The sequence below is a fragment of the Dermacentor variabilis genome, chromosome 1, assembly GCF_050947875.1.
Source record: "Dermacentor variabilis isolate Ectoservices chromosome 1, ASM5094787v1, whole genome shotgun sequence".
Lineage (NCBI taxonomy): Eukaryota > Metazoa > Arthropoda > Arachnida > Ixodida > Ixodidae > Dermacentor > Dermacentor variabilis.
In genome coordinates, this window is record NC_134568.1 from 175,528,354 (window position 1) to 175,545,627 (window position 17,274).

Here is a 17,274-nt window from a genome sequence, read left to right on the forward strand (position 1 = left end):
AGGCGGTTGAGGTTGTCGGCAGGTGTGTCCGGCACAAAAAGAATTGTTTGCGCCGATGGCTGTCGCTGTGGTACGAAGGTAGACTTACTTGACGAAGACCGTCCGCTGATGTTTCTTCTCTTGGTCTTCCGGTGTACCACTCTTTCGAAGCCTTCGTCATCTGAGGCTTCGTCGCTTGAGCAGGAGTACACCACAGTGTCTTCGCTGTCAGCTGGACTAGGAGGGCAATTTCTCTTCCTCGGGCCGGTTCCTGCCGAAGCAGTCACGTCGGGTCGGCATTCTGCCGACTCCACTTCCATTGCCGTGGCAATGGGAGCAGCGTCTCCCAGTAAAACACGGGAAAAGACCGAAAATACTGCAGCGCGAAGGAACAGTGGTCTCTACGAGAATCACTTCCTTTTCGTCCTACAGTTTCCTACAGTTGCAATAGGGAACTCTTGCACTGCAATCATTCAGCCACCATGGGAATGATGGGTAGCGCATGGATTTGTCTGATCTTCGTGGTTGGGGCTTCATTTATTACCCTTTAGCTTGGCCTAAACTGGACTAAATTTCAAAGCAATTTATACTTCTTTAGCCGCATAATCGCTGCTAATTGCGGTGGTTTCGCTTGTCCATGCGTCCGTGGCGTAACGGTCTCAATATCGTGCTTCTGTGGTGGAGGTCCTGTGTTAGAATCCGGCTGTCGGGCAATATTAGTAATGTTTATTTAATTGTTTATAACGCAGTAATTTCTTAACAATGATCAATGAAGTCCCCAAGCCATATAAAGCTACAAGGACGAAGTTTAGGCAAATCCATGTACTACGCATCATTCGCATGCTGGCTGGACTGCACTGCTTGGCGGTCCCGTAAACACTAGCGCTACAGTTCGCTCTAGCGATTCTAAGAAACTTTATGTGCACCACCGCCAATATTAAACTCCTCAAAAGGCAAAGTGTATCTATGCAGCTCGAGGAGCTGATGTCATATGAGGTAAATGGCGTCAGTATCAAGAAAAAAGGCAAAGGTATACAGAAAAACAAATAGCATGAAAATACATCAATGGATAAAATACAAATTAACCAGAATTCCAGTACACCGATACAATACCTCAACAAAAAGAGGCCTGAAGTTATGAATTATATAGGCATTTTTTGGACAGCCTTTGAATGAATCGTGTTAAGACGTAGGTTTTAAAGTGCACGGTAAGTTATTCTGCAAGTAGCTTAGGTAGATATACCGTAATTACTGAGAGCCTTAGAAGTAACAAATAAAGATATTTGCAGCGAATGTGGTACAGTCGATGTTTGTGAAAAGATTAGAATTAATAAATTAAATCAAAATATTGTTTGTGTTTTTCTTACACGCCAAAACGTTGAGATTATAACGAAATATACAAGCTACATTCATGACATCGTCGGATGAAAGAAGAGCTTTAGTGTTACAATCGTGATGTGAATGGAACAGGATATAAAATGCTTGACTTTTTATATATTGTAGATACGAAATATGACACTGGCATGTATTTCCTCATGCCGCAATGCTGTGTAGTTGAAGCGGCTGTAAATGTAAGCAAAGTACAGCGAAGCAAGGATGTGACAAGAAAAAGCTAACACGCCCCAGTTGATTCAAGAATTTCAAATAAAGTCGTCTTTCTAATGTGAGCAGTGCGGTTAGTAAACATTATTAGGCCGCTATGTTTCCCCTGTTGAAGAATCACGGAAGCCGTGGAACCCCTGTAGATATATTTTATGCGTATATTTTCTTTACTTTTTACTGCGATGTGGCCTCGTGACTGCTCGTATCTCTAGCAAATCGAACGGCCTTTATCGTAGTTTATTAAAACCATATAGAAGGGCTGTTTATATTCCGCAGACTTCTCAATTACGCCATTGATGATGTGGATGTCATTCATTGTTGAATATCCCTTTCTAAAGCCAACTTGTGGCCCTGGGAGGATTCAATCGAAATATCCTAGTCCTTATATTCTAATTACATTATTTTTTTTCAATATCGAAAGCAAGCTGATGAGTCTATAGTGTGTAAGTATCGTTTCTCATGGAGTAACAATTAAAAATTTGGGTTATTCTTTCAAGTCTCTGGAAAACTTGAAATCAATAGGCGCCGGCTATGGAAAATTGCAAGTTTTTTGCTAGTTATGCCATTTATTCTGCCCTTTAAGTTGATTCGCTTTAATTTGTTGACTATATATCCCATAAACGAAATTTCAAAAGCTGAAAGTCCAACTATAGCAAGGTATGCATTTTTTTTCTGCATTCAGGGGCGCTATAACGTAAAGCTATTCCAATTTTTTTCTATCCGATTCTGCAATCAGCCCGCCGCGATTGGTCGAAAACTTTTTTGGGCCACCCCCACTTCGCCTGCCTGTCACGAGACGTCACGAAAACCGCGATAGCTCCCTATCTGACATGACGTGTACACTCTTATTACGCATGATTTGACCGAACAAAAGAAAAATAGTTATTTCTGATTCGATGGCTTTTCGCCATTACCCCTCGGCTATTGGTCAAAAGTTTTCGGGCTGCACCCACTTCACCTGCCTGTCACGCGACGTCACAAAACCACGGAAACTCACCGCGTCAAAGTGGCGTGCACGCGTTAAAGAGCATTAATATGCCGAACAAAACTGAATTGTTTTCTGAATAGCCGCAGGCTGTCCCGTTCGGAAAGCAATAAAAGATGGCTGCCGCCGATCGCTCAGGCACTGGCTACTCATGCCTGCTGGAGCCTACGGGTTTATTTGCGTATAATAAAACCTCTTGCGTGGCCGTGTGACGTTTTCGAGAACTTTCGGCACGTTTACGACCTCGTTCTGCCAACACTTCTGTGCTGAGGGTCCGTTTTAGCGTCATTCTTAGCTTCCGCTGCATGCCGCCGCGATTTTCGACCAGCCACCGCTAAGCTAAGCTAAGTAAGGGAAGGCTGACTAATTGCAGACGCCGGTACTACCCTCTTCATTCGGTTGTCGATTTTCAGTGCACTGGCTCGCCCCCATTGAATCCCTCTCCACTTGAGCGTGCTCCTCGCTTCTTGCCCGCCGATTAGGTAAGACAAGCCGCTCAGTGTAGGCAGCGTTATTTGTTTTTAAAGCTTATCAAAGGTGACTTCTCATAAACGAGGAGAGAGTTTGATTTGTCTGTCCAGACAACCCTGCGGTGTTCCCCCGGTGTTTGCGCTGGCGGTTACGCAAATTTGACGTCAGGAGATTGGAATAAAAACATATTGGAATAGTCTTGCGTTATAGGGCCCCAAGATACGCAGTTCCCTTTCCACATAGGAGAGCTAGTGCAGAAAAATTTCAATGCAAAAAAATAATAAAAGCAAGAACTGCTACTTGCTCCCTCTACTCCGCCTTAGGCGCGCACGGGAGCTTGTGACTCCTTGTGACTCAAGACTTCTGCGTACGCTATAAGACTTCGTGCCTACTTGTTATAGCGTACGTAAGGCGAATTCCCCTTCGTGCAAAATAAACAATATATTTTTCTGACAGCTAAACCCCGGACGACGTGGAAATTTTTTGACCATCGCTCTCGTCCAGAGCCGAAAGCATGCATTCTAACGCTTGATAAAGGGGCCCAAATTTATTCGCATGCCTTAGCCATGACCAAAAGAAATAGTGAAGCGAACACACTTCTAATAAAGATGAAAGAAGAGCTGAGGCACCCGAGAGGAGTGCTCAACCTAAAACGTAAACACTGCAGTCGCAAGCGGTGCCGATAAAACGGGTATTTCTTCCTACTATAGCGACCGTCCGTGGGGGCTGCCCCCGATCGAGGTACAGATAGGCGGGGTAATTCCGCTCCGCCGACCTAGAGGGTCGGGCAACGTGCGTCTGGCAGTGGCCCTTGTTTACCCTGCGTGAAAGCAATCACTCCGTATTTACCTTGACTCATTCTAGCACACAGAGAAGACTTAACGGAAGACGAACGTGGCAATTAAAGCTTGGATATGGTCTTAAGCAGTCATGCTGAGAAAAAAAAAGGTTAACTGCGCTACGTTATATGCTGCGAATGTTCCAGCTGTGGTCTCGCCATAATGACACAAAATTTGGGCCAAAAATGATTCACTTTTAGTCACCAGGTGACGAAGCAAAGGGCACTTACGACGTCTGATGTTGTGGGGAAATGAAAATGTTCAAGGAGCATGAACGAGAAACACTAAATCTGCTCAAAATGATTCCTTCAAAGCTGCTTTCATTGGAAGAAAATTGTTGCTTATAAGAAAACCGGGAATTGATAAATCCCCATGTTTAATTTTGCACCCGAACCACAGCACTGATTACGTCAGTTTAACCTCATGAAGGTATACGTTTGTATATTTGATTATTTTAGCCAATCTTATGCTGGCAAATGTGTCCTGAAGCGGCAAGGTTTATTCTTTTCTTAAATTTACAACGTGATGTAATTGTCGTTTACGAGTATAGGTAAGAATACCGAACACTGGCACAACTTAAGATGGTAAAGAGGACAATACCAAGGGGCGCAACTTGTGGCAAGACGCCAACGAGATGGCTACCCATCAGGACCCATACCGAGGATCTCCTTAAGCTGGGGGTGCATAACACTGCCGAGGAGATTGCCGAAGCCCAAGAACGCGCGCAACTCACTCGCCTGAGCACCACAGCGGCAGGTAAACACATCCTCGAAGAGCTGGGTGTTGCGTTTCGCCTGCGACACGTGGTTTTGCCGGCGCGACGGCGGCGGGGCGGCGGACATTTTGGCCCGATCGTCGTCACCGCAACACTCATCGCCAGGTGTTTCCAGGCGCGTCTGCGGCGATGCGACCGCCTAGGGATTTCGTTCCAGTCATTGTGCCCGAAACAGGCGATGCCAAAGCAGGGATCTCATTCCAGTTATTGGGCCCGAAACAGGCGATGCCAAAGCAGGGATCTCGTTCCAGTCATTGTGCCCGAAACAGGCGATGCCAAAGCAGGAACCATCTTCTCGTTACAGTCATTGTGTCCGACCGGCAGCGCCACGACAGTGTGCTGCGCAGCGCCACGACAGTGTGCTGCGCAGCGCCACGACCAGGTGCTACGAGATCGTGCGCAGCGCCACGACATGGTGCTACGGCATCGCTACGACAGTGTGCGTCACCATTAGCCCATTGTACATTCACGTGCTCGTCTTTTGAGGGGTTCCTTCTTGCCCTCAACTGCGAGAGTATAAAAACAGCTGCCCCCGGACGCCAGAGGAGGGCTCCGATTTCTTCCGTTGAGTGAAGTGCTCTCCCGTCTCTCTACTTCGGTCAAACCTGACCGCCAACTCTTTGCGATGTTAAAATAAACAAGTTGTTTCGTTGTTACCAGTCGACTCATGCTTTGCCGGGACCTTCGGATGCTTGCAGTTGTACCCCAGGCCGCCAGGCCAACGCTACCCTTGGGGCTTGCGACCCAGGTACAACCACGGGCGTCAGCGCCGAGTTCCCAACCGACCGCGCCAGTGTCGCGATCCGAAACATCTGGTTGCCAGCGGTGAGATCGCCTACGACTTCAAACAACGGTCTGCCAGCGGCGAGATCGCGACAACGGAGGCCAGCAGCAAAGAGATGCAGTTGACTGTATGCTGAGCAGCTCAACGACGATCCGGGAGCAGTGCAACGAGCCCTGTGTGACGACTGGTTGCCTGCAGCGGAACGACTGCGCGGAACTCTTGACTGCGAGGTTTGGTGAGTGCGGGACTTTCTTCTTCTGAGCTTTGCCAGGCTTTTTGTTAGTGTCAGAAACAGAGCTGGTAATTGTGGTTGTCGTTGCTGCCGGGTTAGTTTGCGGCAAGACAATAGTAAGCAGTAGAGAAAGCAGCATTCAGAGCAGCCATGGATTTGAAGTCGTTGCGCAAACCGAAATTGTTGGAGCTTGCAAGAGAGTTGGGTCTGGATGTCTCAGACAAACTAAGAAAACCAGAACTGATAAAGGCTATTCTTGAGTTAGAGGCTGAGGATGACGAGCTGTCGGAATGCCTTGAGACTATTGAAGAGAGAGAGACTGCAAAAAGACAAGAGCGTGAACGTAAAGAACAAAAAGAAAAAGAAGAGCGTGAACGTAAAGAACAGAAAGAGCGAGAGCAACAAGAGCGTGACCGTCAACACGCTTTGGAAATGAAGCGTCTTGAGGTAGAGATGGAACGCGCTCGTAATGGAAGTCAGGCACACGGTGCAGGAGAACGCGTATTGTTCAAAATGACTGACCTGATGCGGCCGTTTAAGCTTGGAGAGGACATTGGTTTGTTCCTGGTTAACTTTGAGCGAACGTGCGAGAAGCAGGGGTTCTCTCGGGAAACGTGGCCACAGCGCTTGCTCACTTTGTTACCCGGCGAGGCGGCCGACGTAGTCGCTCGCTTGGATAGAGAGGAAGCAGAGGATTTCGACAAAGTAAAATCGAGTCTGCTAAAAAAGTACCGGCTGTCTGCGGAGGCGTTCCGTCGGAAGTTTCGGGAAAATGAGAAAGGCAAAAGTGAGTCATATACAGAGTTTGCGTATAGGCTTATGTCGAACATGCAGGAGTGGCTCAAAGAAGAGAAAGCGTTTGGTGACCACGATAAAGTTCTGCAGTGCTTCGGGCTAGAACAGTTTTATAGTCGGTTACCGGAGAACGTGCGATACTGGGTCTTGGATAGGCCAGACGTGAGTACGGTGGCTAGAGCCGCTGAGCTAGCCGAGGAGTTTGTGACGCGTCGAGCTCGCGGAGCTAAGGACGGTCAAAAGGGTGAATTTGGCTCGAAGTTTGAGAGGCCGAAATTCACGCCCATGAGATTTAAGGGGGACACGCGTAGTGAGGATGCGAGTGAAAGCAATCCGACCAAACGTAAAGAGACGGCAGCCGAAGCCGAACGCAGAAAGCGGTTCGAGATGAGGCGAGCGCGCTTGTGTTATACGTGCCAGAAGCCGGGTCACTTTTCGGCGCAGTGTCCGGAAACAACACCAAAAGTTGTGTTTTTTTCAATAGGCAGCACTGACGAGAACATGAAGCTTCTCGAGCCTTACATGCGAGACCTCCTCGTGAACGGGAAAGAGTGCCGAGTGCTTCGCGATTCCGCAGCTACGATGGATGTAGTTCACCCGTCTTACGTAGAACCCCATATGTTCACGGGCGAGTGCGCGTGGATCAAGCAAGCCGTGGAAGCTCATAGCGTGTGTCTGCCAGTAGCAAAAGTGCTTATTGAAGGACCTTTCGGAGCGCTTGAGACAGAGGCGGCAGTGTCATCTATGCTGCCACCCCAGTACCCGTACCTATTTTCAAACAGGTCCGATCACCTCCTGCGCGAGAAGGGGCTTTTGTTTGGTGAAGCTAGTGTTCAGGCCTTAACCAGATCGAAGGTTCGGGAGCTCGCTGCAAAGGCGGTAGTTGCGGGGCCGACGTTATCAAACAACGAAAAAGGGTCAGAGGCGCAGCAAGCTGATATTCCGAGCACGCCCGAACTGAATAGACTTGAGTCTGTAACGTTAAAGGCGCCAGATACTGGAGAGGAAACGCCCGACGCGGGAAAGTTAGAAGAGCTATCTACTGATTTGCTCATCGCGCCTACATCAGACGGACTTGATAGGTTGCTAAAAGTCAGCCGGTCGGCTTTGATAGCCGAGCAAAAGAAGGATGGCAGCCTAGAAAACATTCGCTGCAATGTCAACGAAGGTATCGCCAGGAAAACTGCGCGTTTTGTGGAAAGAGGTGGAGTCCTGTACCGGAAGTATCTAGACCGCAGAGGAGTGGAGTTCGATCAGCTGGTCGTGCCTCAATGCTATCGTCAGGATCTGTTGCGCTTGTCACATGGGGGTTCGTGGTCCGGACACCTAGGAGTTAAGAAAACTAAGGACCGTCTCTTGCAAGAGTACTATTGGCCAGGGTGTTTTCGGGACGCAGACCATTTCGTGAGGACATGTGACACTTGTCAGCGGGTGGGCAAACCAGGGGACAAATCGAGGGCGCCGTTGAAATTGGTACCTATCATTACGGAGCCTTTTAGACGGCTCGTTATTGATACAGTGGGACCTCTGCCGGTAACAGCCACGGGGTACAGACACATTTTGACTGTGGTCTGCCCAGCGACAAAGTTCCCTGAAGCAGTGCCGCTTAAAGAACTCAGCTCAGTTGAGATAGTTAATGCACTACTGTCCATATTTGCGCGAGTTGGTTTTCCTGCAGAAATTCAATCAGATCAGGGCACAGTGTTTACTAGCGCTTTGACGACAACTTTTCTCGAAAGGTGTGGGGTAAAGCTGCTACACAGCTCAGTGTACCACCCACAGTCGAATTCCGTTGAGAAGCTCCACTCCGTCATGAAGCGCGTGTTGAGAGCCTTGTGTTTTGAACATCAAACTGACTGGGAGCTGTGTCTGCCTGGGGTGATGTTTGCTTTAAGGACCGCGCCGCATGCGGCTACGGGGTTTTCGCCAGCTGAACTGGTGTACGGTCGCTCGCTTCGATCTCCGCTTCGCATGCTTCGAGAATCATGGGAAGGTAGGGGCGACGACCCAGTCGTGGTGGAGTACGTGCTTAAGCTCCTCGAACGCTTAAGAAGGGCACAGGAGTTGTCAGGTGAAGCAATGACAAAGGCCCAGCAGAGGGCCAAGGTTTATTATGATCGGACAGCCAGGGCCCGTCGTTTTGAGGTTGGCAATGAGGTCATGATATTGCGCACCTCGCTAAACAACAAACTAGACGTGCAGTGGGAGGGCCCAGCGCGAATTGTTCAGAAACTGTCGGACGTTAACTACGTGGTAAGTCTGCCAGGAAAGCGGAAAGCACAGCAAGTTTACCACTGTAATCTGCTCAAACCTTATAGACAAAGGGAAGCAGTGGTGTGCATGATGATAAACGTTCCTGAAGAGCTTCCGGTCGAGCTTCCAGGACTAGGCTCAGTGACGAACAGGGAAGACACCGGTCAAGTCATTAGTGACCTTATCAGTAAAGCACCGCTGTCGCCTGAGCAGAAAACCGAACTACACCAGCTATTACAAGAGTTTCAAGGTCTGTTCTCTGAGAGGCCTGGTAGGACTTCTGTACTTACTCATGATATAGAACTTACCTCCCCAGAGCCAGTACGATCCAAGGCGTATCGGGTGTCACCCCGCCAGAGCGATATTATGGAGGCTGAGGTAAAGAAAATGCTACAGCTCGGTGTTATTGAGGCAGGTGAGAGTGATTATACCTCCCCTTTGATTTTAGTTGAGGTACCGGGCAAGGAACCTCGTCCTTGCGTCGACTACCGCAGGCTTAATTCCATCACTAAGGATCAAATTTATCCGATCCCTAACATCGAGGAGCGCCTTGAGAAAGTTAGTAGCGCTCAGTTTATTTCCACCCTAGATCTTGTCAGGGGTTATTGGCAGGTTCCACTTACAGAAGAGGCTAGTAGGTATGCGGCGTTCATTTCACCAATGGGAACATTCCGTCCTAAAGTGTTGAGTTTTGGTTTGAAGAACGCGCCATACTGTTTTTCAAGTCTCATGGATAAAGTGTTGCGGGGACAGCAAGAATTCGCTTTACCGTATCTAGACGACGTAGCGATATTCTCCGCCTCCTGGTCTGAGCATATGGCACACTTGCGGGCAGTGCTAACCCGCCTGCGCGAAGCAGGCTTGACAGTAAAGGCTCCTAAGTGCCAGTTAGCACAGGCCGAGGTTGTCTACCTCGGTCACGTGATTGGTCAGGGTCGTCGCCGCCCCTCTGAAATAAAAGTGGCCGCTGTGCGAGACTTTCCGCAACCGCGCACAAAGACCGATATTCGGTCGTTCTTAGGTGTCGCCGGCTACTATCAGAGGTACATCCCTAGGTACTCTGATATCGCGGCTCCCCTGACGGATGCTCTAAGAAAGACAGAGCCTCAAACAGTCGTCTGGGACGAGACAAAGGAAAGAGCTTTTAGCGCCCTAAAGAGTGCCCTAACAAGCCAGCCTGTGCTACGATCGCCAGACTATACAAAAGGGTTCATTGTTCAGTGCGATGCTAGTGAGCGAGGCATGGGCGTTGTACTGTGCCAACGGGAAAATGGAGAAGTAGAACACCCCGTCCTGTATGCTAGTCGTAAGCTGACCAGTCGTGAGCAGGCGTATAGCGCCACCGAGAAAGAGTGTGCATGTCTCGTGTGGGCCGTTCAGAAATTGTCATGCTATCTAGCCGGCTCGAGGTTTATCATTGAGACAGATCACTGCCCTCTCCAATGGCTGCAGACCATCTCTCCCAAAAATGGCCGCCTCCTGCGCTGGAGCCTCGCTTTACAACAATATTCCTTTGAGGTGCGTTACAAAAAGGGGAGTCTCAACGGTAACGCCGATGGCTTAAGTCGAAGCCCCTAACGTAGGAATCAGCCTCAAAATTGTTTGTTACTGATGTTTTTCTTCCTGAGGCAGGATTTTTTTTAACATATTGCTTTTGTTTAGTGTTTCAAAGTGATGATATGCTTTCTAGTGCAATTTTTCAATTTGTGGACGCGTTCTGAGTGATGCTAGACTACTGTAAGGAACTAGGCAGTGGTATAAAAAGGGGAAAGAGCCTGGCAGGGCTTAGTGAGGGTTGTGCCGTGCTTGCTGACTGAGCGGTTGAGTTTTCAGCGTAGTTCTAACGCTTGCCAGGAACGAGAACAAAAATGTGAACTCTCCCGAAGTCACTTTGCAGTGTCCCGTGCGAACCTGAACGAGAGAACGAGGCCTTCTCTGTGCGCTGCGCTCAAGAAACGTCGAGGGACGCCCGACTTCGGTTATGAGCATCATCGAGCGACATCCCTCCGGACAGCGGATGCAGTCCCCTGTCCATCGGGATCTCCTTTCCCCGGCGGGGCGGTCTGTTGCGTTTCGCCTGCGACACGTGGTTTTGCCGGCGCGACGGCGGCGGGGCGGCGGACATTTTGGCCCGATCGTCGTCACCGCAACACTCATCGCCAGGTGTTTCCAGGCGCGTCTGCGGCGATGCGACCGCCTAGGGATTTCGTTCCAGTCATTGTGCCCGGAACAGGCGATGCCAAAGCAGGGATCTCATTCCAGTTATTGGGCCCGAAACAGGCGATGCCAAAGCAGGGATCTCGTTCCAGTCATTGTGCCCGAAACAGGCGATGCCAAAGCAGGGACCATCTTCTCGTTACAGTCATTGTGTCCGACCGGCAGCGCCACGACAGTGTGCTGCGCAGCGCCACGACAGTGTGCTGCGCAGCGCCACGACCAGGTGCTACGAGATCGTGCGCAGCGCCACGACATGGTGCTACGGCATCGCTACGACAGTGTGCGTCACCATTAGCCCATTGTACATTCACGTGCTCGTCTTTTGAGGGGTTCCTTCTTGCCCTCAACTGCGAGAGTATAAAAACAGCTGCCCCCGGACGCCAGAGGAGGGCTCCGATTTCTTCCGTTGAGTGAAGTGCTCTCCCGTCTCTCTACTTCGGTCAAACCTGACCGCCAACTCTTTGCGATGTTAAAATAAACAAGTTGTTTCGTTGTTACCAGTCGACTCATGCTTTGCCGGGACCTTCGGATGCTTGCAGTTGTACCCCAGGCCGCCAGGCCAACGCTACCCTTGGGGCTTGCGACCCAGGTACAACCACGGGCGTCAGCGCCGAGTTCCCAACAGATCGTACCAGCAGTCCCGATTCAAACATGGGTTACCAACCTGCGGGATTCCCGATGGTCAGTACACCGATCCCCAGGTGCATTCGAGACAAGTTCGAAGTGGCCCCTGTGCCCCGAAACGTCCATCCCGTCCATAACGAGGGCAGACGCAAGGCCAGAGCAGCAGCCATCCTCAAACAGATCAAGCAACGAGACATTAGAGCAAGCTTCGTCGACGCCGCGGAGTACAGCGATGGGAAGACCTTTACCATCGTTGTGGTCGACTCCAGCGGCAACATTTCCAACTGCGCCTCCATTCGCACTTCAGACCCCGGTGTCGCCGAGAAAGCCGCCATCGCCCTCGCCCTGCTAGACGGTCGTGGGTCCGAGATATATAGCGATTCCAAAACGGCAGTTAGGGCTTTTCAGAAGGGTTGCATCGCCAAGCAAGCTGCTCGTCTTCTTAGCAGCTCGAGTCGAGATGCTCTCACGCATCATTCAATCCACTGGTTTCCCGCTCACGTAGGGTCGGTCGAGGGTGCTCCCCCGAACCTCAATGAGTCTGCTCACGAGGCTGCGCGTGTTCTCACCGACCGCGCTTCCTCTGCAGGAAGCACCGACTCCCCTCCTCCCTACGGCCACAGGGACGCTCCCGCTACTCACAACGAGATTATTAAATTCTTCTACATGTTTAGAAGGGTCTTTCCACCCCCTCACCCCAAGTTGAATTCTGCAGACCAGTACGTATCCGTGTCTGTCCGTTCTCCACGAGCCTTACCCGGACGTGTATCGCGACGACGCCTGCCCCTCCTGCGGACAGACCTCCACTCTAGCGCACATGCTGTGGGAGTGTGGGTCGACATACCCCAAGTTCATCAAGGAGGAGTGGGACTCGCTTCTGCGTAGCCCCGCTCTAGAAAAGCAAATCCTGGCTGTCCGGCGTGCCCGCGACCGGGCCGGTGGGCTAGACCTGCCGGTCCCGACGTGGGACTAGCCGGGTGCGCGACGAGTTCGCGTCCTCGCCGGACCTGCAATAAATGTTTCTTCACTCACTCACTCACGAGTCACATGTCCGCCACGGAACAGAAGTGCGCGGTGCTGAAAAGTGCTGCATGCTATGTTGAATTAAACTGAACAGCCTGTTACTTCAAACAGCAGCATTCATTTTCATATAACCATATCGGCAACAAACGAAAAAGAAGAGGTTTGCTACTGCAGCGGACGTCAGCGTTTATACAAATTATGCAGCGTTGTCTGTCACTTAACAATTGAGCTGATTAAGTATACCACCTTGTTCTCATATGGTGTGCTTAATCATATTTCATTACACATACGAAGGTAAACCTCTGGGACATTTACCACTGATTTATTCTCTCCGCATTTTTTCGACCTACTCCACAGCAGTTCACTTGAAGAAATTATGCAAAGGCCAAAACGTATTCTCCATGTGCAATGCCGTTTCTATATCTCTCACTATTAAATAAGCAAGACCGCAGTTGTACAATTGCTGCAGCGGCAAAATTTTTAAAATGTTTTCGTACAAAGTCATATTATTGGACGCTTGCAACTGATGCACACTTTACTAGTGTCATGGCGTGTCAAACTTTATGTCTGGATTAAAAATGGTGGTATCTTCGCAAAGGATGAAGCAATAAACCCTGTAGGGCGATTCCCAATTATATCCGCCCTGGTGGTTCGCTGACCATCGGGTTCTGGTGCTGCTGCAGCACCCAAAGCTCGTGGGTTCGACTTCCTGGCGTGGTGGTCGCATTTTCTTGAATTCATAGCCCCCGTGTAGCAATTTAGGACATTAAACACCATGAGCTTGTCGATTAACAAGTACGAGGGTAACAAAAGCTTACGTCAGCTCACCTCGATTTTACTTGCGAAATGAATTATCATCATCAGTAAGCTACTGAAATAGAGCAAGCAGCAGTACGCTTTTGTAGCGCTAGAAAAGGGTTATCAGTACGTCACGCTCAGAAGTGTGCGACATCTTGTGTGTAAGCAGTGTAACCAGGTTCTGGAGACTGACTAGCCAAGTCAATTTTCGGCTGTTTTGTTTTTTCTCTCATTTTATATTAAGCAGTGCCCTAGTTTTTTTAGGCACAGAAAGTTATGTGCATTCAAGCTGACGAAGGCGGTTATGCCAGAAAAATTTGAAGGAAGGCCCCTAGAGTCGTTAAGCCAGGGCATGTTCGATGCTGCTATCGTGCGGTGAGATACAATGAAAAAGGTACGGATATTGTGAATGGGAAGAAAACAACATAACCAGCACATAGGGTTTGTATTTGCAATCTATATCAAAGCAGTCTACCAATACAATGCAATTACTGGCTTTTGAACCGAAAGCATTTTGTTGTTCTTTATTACTTATAACTTCCTTCCTTTCCCCTTCTTTTTGCCTTACTTTATACACGGTGTTTCAGCTAACTTTAGCCAGAGTTTAAAAATATGCCGATGCCCTCGACGACGCGACCAAATGCGTGTTGCTTAATTTTGTATGTAGTGGGTCACGCTATGTTTGTGTTTTACTTAATTAGATGATTAGTCAAGATTAATTAACCAACTTCTGAACCAACGAAGTTAGGCAAAAAATTTCAATTAGGAAGTTGTAGGTCGCTGTGCAAAACATCCGATTAAACAGTTTCTAACTTTCTATCTATTAAGTATTAGTGTTTTTCCGGTTACTGCGGATGCCCGCAAAATACAAAAAAATGCCACGTGACATACCCGCTCGTGCGCCGTTATTGCAGTGCTCCCAAACTGTCCGCGTACAAACGAACATAGCATCTAGCAGGGCGTGCTGCCGCCTAAAAGGCGACAGGGCAGTAACGAAGGCGTTGGCTGTGCGATTTACGCCAGCGATATGCTTCCCTCGCGGCGATTCATGCGTGACAGCGATAAGCAGACGCAGCGGCAGCACACCCGGCTAAATGCGATGTTTGTGCGCGGAACGCTTGGGAGCAGTGAAATCATGACGCGCAAGCGAGCATGTCATGTGGTGTTTTTTTTATTTATTTCGCGGGCATGCGCAGTAAGCTGAAATACACTAATACCTAATAGATAGAAAGACAAAAACTGTTGATCCGGAGGTATTGCAGAGTCCTCTGCAACTTTCTAATTGAGATTTTTACTAACTTTGTTGCTTCAGAAGTTGGTTAATTAACCTAGATGAATTATCTAATTAAGCAAAATAAAAAAAGCGTGACACACTACCTACAAAAGTGAGCAACATGCACTTGCTCGCATCGTCTTAGAGTGCATATTTTTAACTCTGGCTAAAGTTAGTTGAAACACCCAGTAAACGATGCGCCACGGAAAGTTCAGTGGAACATTTGAGTGAATCGGCATGATACCATGTTCCTTGTTCCATTTACCTGCGATAACTGCAGCTACACTTACCAAGGACAACACAGATTACAGTTGCGTTCGCACCAAACCACAAGCAGCTACAAGTACCTATACCGTAAGGTGATAGCCAAGTCAAGTACAAAGAGACAAATATATGTCCCCAACTGTTTTCTTAATATAATAATATTTGGGGTTTTACGTGCCAAAACCACTTTCTGATTATGAGGCACGCCGTAGTGGAGGACTCCGGAAATTTCGACCACCTGGGGTTCTTTAACGTGCACCTAAATCTAAGCACACGGATGTTTTCGCATTTCGCCCCCATCGAAATGCGGCCGCCGTGGCCGGGATTCGATCCCGCGACCTCGTGCTCAGCAGCCCAACACCATAGCCACTGAGCAACCACGGCGGGTCAACTGTTTTCTTAGCCGAGGTCGTGTAGTATAACGTAGTTCCTCGAATCCGACCGTTCTTCGTCGGGATTCTTTTGCACAGTATGCCGTATGTCTATCTTTCCTGCGTGTTGCACGGTTCAGAAAGAACGGAGGCGTAACCTTCTGCTTTCTTCTTGCCCACTTTCGTTGGTTGAGGTACCCGCCGCACCGATCCATTGTGTGACTAAAGCATAACGCAGGACTGAAGCCACCCTCCTCTATCGCATCTGCACAGGGTCAGCGTAAACTCCACCGTGGCGATGCAACACAGGACTTGGCGCGTAATCATCGTGTTTGCGCTGTCAAGCTCTTGGTGACAATGCCAATATTTCGTTAGTTTCCCGAACCTGATATCGAATTGAAAGAGTCAATAGAGGAAATCAAACGTAGAACGCCCTCGTACACAGGCGCAAGGGACAATTTATCTCCTCTAGGACACTGAACATTTAAAAGGGAGGTCTTTTAGCCCCTCAAATTCCTTACCGCGGGAGAGCTATAGCGCGGCGACGTGGTATGGATGTTGCTCAGCGTCTTGCGCCAAGCTTCAAGTCCATCCTCGCCCTGTATGCGTTGTGACCGGTTTCAGACTCTACCTCGATTGATAAGTGGTGCTCAGGCGGAAAAACTGCCGGCAACATTTATTACGTTACGTCGGCCCGCAGATTGCAACACCCCTGCTCTCCGACGCATTTTGTTTCCTCGCGAGACGAAGGGTTAGAAAAACGTTCGCCTTCATTCGTAACAAAGTTATGTGAATGAGGCCACTCTATGGTCTTAATCCAACTGCCGCGCCGGGCGGTGCGTCACTGAATTAGCCCGCTGTGATCCTACTTCTCTCATGTGTTAAATATTACCTGTTCATCAGTGCTAACGAGAACTTCACCCATCTATGTCTAACGACTTGTTGCGCTCACTTCGCTCGGGCAGACTTACCGGCGACAAAAATTTATTTCTGCACTGTATATGTAAGAGCTCCAAGAGTAAGTTAACTCTTCGATTCCCTACTACTAATTTTTTTTTTTTACTGCGATCTTCATAAAGAACAATTTCTCAGCACAAGATAGCCGTGTACGAAAAACAGCACCCGCGCTAAAACAGAACAATGCTCCCCTCCTCGTGTGACGCGCAGCGACGAGCGCCACTTTCTGACCGCGTAAAATTATCGGGGATAATATCACAGACCATTCTCGGCTCATGCAAATAATGTCAATGCATTACCTCGTTGCTATGGCTGTTGCACCCCTAAATGCTGCATGCACAACGGTTGGGGACGGCTCAAGGTCTTACCTTAGCATGAATTTTGTGTCTCATGTTCTCTCCCCCTTTCGTTAAGCCTTCGGGGCGATGTGCCTTATCTGTGTGTGCGTGCGTGTGCGTGTGTGTGTGTGTGTGTGTGTGTGTGTGTGTGTGTGTGTGTGTGTGTGTGTGTGTGTGTGTGTGTGTGTGTGTGTGTGTGTGTGTGTGTGTGTGTGTGTGTGTGTGTGTGTGTGTGTGTGTGCGTGCGTGCGCGCGTGCGTGTGTGTTATTAGCCGGGCCACCTTACCTCACGTTTTAATGCGAAAGCATTATATGCTCCATCACGCGAAAACCCGGCGCTTAGTCGGAGGCGTGACCGAAGGATGGTGCCAAAAATGGCCGACGGGAAAGAATAAGAACACGTCAACAATCACCCGGATTCACGTCAAATTTCTCAGGGAGGTTCCTGTAAACAAAGTTAACTAATACCTTTGAAAAGAATATTAGGTAAATTTCGGTTTGCGTGGTAATTGAATCCAAGCCTCCGGGATGCGAGACGAGCAGGATTCTCCGATAACCACGGCAGCTCTACAGTTTTGATTGACTAAACGTGTGGCCTAGTGCATATGTCGTTGGGCACGTGGCGGCGCAGCCAATGGGTTGGAGGTGGTGCCACGTTGTGAGTGTATAACATGAGTGTATAGAATAAAAAAAA